The sequence below is a fragment of the Calliopsis andreniformis genome, unplaced genomic scaffold, assembly GCF_051401765.1.
Source record: "Calliopsis andreniformis isolate RMS-2024a unplaced genomic scaffold, iyCalAndr_principal scaffold0001, whole genome shotgun sequence".
NCBI lineage: Eukaryota > Metazoa > Arthropoda > Insecta > Hymenoptera > Andrenidae > Calliopsis > Calliopsis andreniformis.
Window position 1 is genome coordinate 40,767,953 of NW_027480422.1, and position 2,748 is coordinate 40,770,700.

Consider the following 2,748-nt stretch of genomic DNA (forward strand, 5'->3'; position numbering starts at 1 on the left):
GAACGTGAGAGAGAGTTGGAAAGAATGAGATAGGGAAATTAGCACATAGATTCACACACACTACTGCCTTATTTAGAAGATTCAACTGTAAAGACGGAGTGGACCCCCTCTGGACGCTTTCGAAGGTGCGAAACTACGACACTCTACGACGAAAAGTCGGGAGGTGCGTGTCTAGGGTCCACGGAATTATATTAGAGCCATAATTTTCTAGACTTTGTGTTAAAGCTAGGAAAATGACTAGATTCCGTTGTAAAGAAATTTCTGCTAATATCGTTAACTTTATTTACTTTAGTTTTGTGTTAATTCTTTATATCGTATATATATATACGATATATATATAGCCATATATATAGCCATATATATACGATATAAAATATATATATATATATATATATATATTTTACGTATTAGAATTTATTTTAATTATTCATGTGGTGTGAACAGTGCTAAATTCCTTTCCCTGCAGCAGGAACGGCGAACAGTGACAAAGAAAGAAAGAAAGAGAGAGAAAGGAATATATACGATATAAAAAAAATGTATATATATATTTTACGTATTAGAATTTATTTTAATTATTCATGTAGTGTGAACAGTGCTAAATTCCTTTTCCTGCAGCAGGAACGGCGAACAGTGACAAAGAAAGAAAGAAAGAGAGAGAAAGGAAATCAAATTTCAAATTCGAATTTTATACAAATTATTGTTTGTTAATTTCAATGTCAATTTGGAAACAGCTAAGAGATGGTAGTTTTTTTGATAATCGTCAAGATTGTGGGGACACCCTAATCGGAGCTACCACACACTAACGCGGAAGTATAAACCATTTCACTGTAAAGTTTTGTGTTAATAGATACTGTTTATTTTCCTCTTTAAATGAATCTATGTTATTACGACTAGCCTCCAATATCCTTTGATCTAATCAGATTTCAATGAAGGGACCTGTATAGGACTAGCTTACCGACGAATCCAAATTTTCCTATCCTTTACCCTTCAGGTAAGGTTCCTTTTATAGTAAACAAAATTTTTGTACTGTTACCCGTGCGCCGGACAAGACTAGTACCGCTCGGGCCCACACCCGCGCACGGCGCATAACAAGTGACACACGGTCATGGATTTTAAAGAAAGTATCACACCGTACGCAATATAAGATTATAATTTATCTTGTCTATTTACATGTCTAGAATCTACCTTCTAAAAATGTCCCATACTTTCTGATACTCCCTGTGTATGATGTCATAATAAGACGTGCCTTTAGGGTAGTTTAATATTCTTTTTGCAATATGCCAATGCATCTCTCACAACTCTCACGAACGTATCGTGACTATGTTTCATAATGTGCATAATTACGCGAACCAAAATGGAAGGAAAGAAAAGAAAGGAAAATGTAGCCTTCATCAGCCTGGCTTCGCTTTTAGTAAATTAGGAAATACAGTTGTACCTTGCATTCTGATCAGAATTTCGTTTTGTAATTTCTTAGAATTGCCTCAGCGAGAAGAACCATGATGCCTAACATAAACAAGCGTAACTTAAATCATTTTATATCACTGTCTCATTCTATATCTCTATTCATTTCACACCGAGGCAGAATTTCTGGTATGTTGATCAAATTCGAACTCGAACTGTAGCTAGTATATCAGACATTACTGTATCCTGGATCAGGGTAGCCAGATACCTTGAAAAAATAGTTGTCAATAACATCAGACAATAGTATTGTAGGGATGTCGCAGGCAATGTAGCCGAATGCTATGCTGTATATACACCCATTTATGGGCTTAACATAATCATCATGCTAGAGATAATAAACAAGTAAACATCATATTATGAGACTTCCTGAAAATGACTGTATATATATTGTACTCGGATTCCATTCGTACTCTAGAGAAAATGAAAACGTTTTTCAGCTATAATACTTGAGAAAAAATTAAATATTGGACTGGAAAGGAAGATCTGTGAATGTGAATAGTATTGAGACATGTGATAGATCTTCAACACATTGATCCTATTAATAGAAGATGGGAAAATCTTGCAAGAGTTGCGTTTGTTAATGATCGACAAAATGAAAATAAGAATGAACTATAATAACGTATTCAATAAATGTGGCATCAATTGCGATAAAAAAAAATGAAGAAAATAAAAAAATCTGTAACGAAGTGAATGAATGTCGCTACGAAAAATAAAAAAATTTTAAATCAAGTAAATAGTATTATATTGAATGTCAACATTAAAATGTAATCTATTGAATCTTACTTTCAAAGTCCCCTTCCCCTTTCTTTTTTCCTATCCCCATTTTTATTTTACCCCATCTTCCTTTTTTTCACGTGGCCCAGAAAATTCGGTGTCAGGAACCCTAGGGCATAGACCATAGGGCACCTGTTATTGGTTTAAGCATTATATAAAAAAGAAAAGTATCTCCGGATTGTAATGAAATACATGTAATTTGAAAAACATTCGATTAAAAGTTAAATGTATGAAAAAATGCATGTGCATCTGGTCAGCCTCCAAATATATATGGACATAATAAAAAACCGCTTTTATAATGTTGTCTTTCTTTAAAAAGTAGAAGTTATTAGAAACGTATATTATCATGGTAATCTTTTTGGATTCGAATTATGAAAGATTAATGAGAAGCAATAGATAGGAAATAACGAACTGAATTATTGTAATGTGGAATAATAAAATAACATATAGAAGTAAGCGTAAAATAGAGAGTTATGTATATTTTATGTGATATGAATATATTTCCGTAAGAAA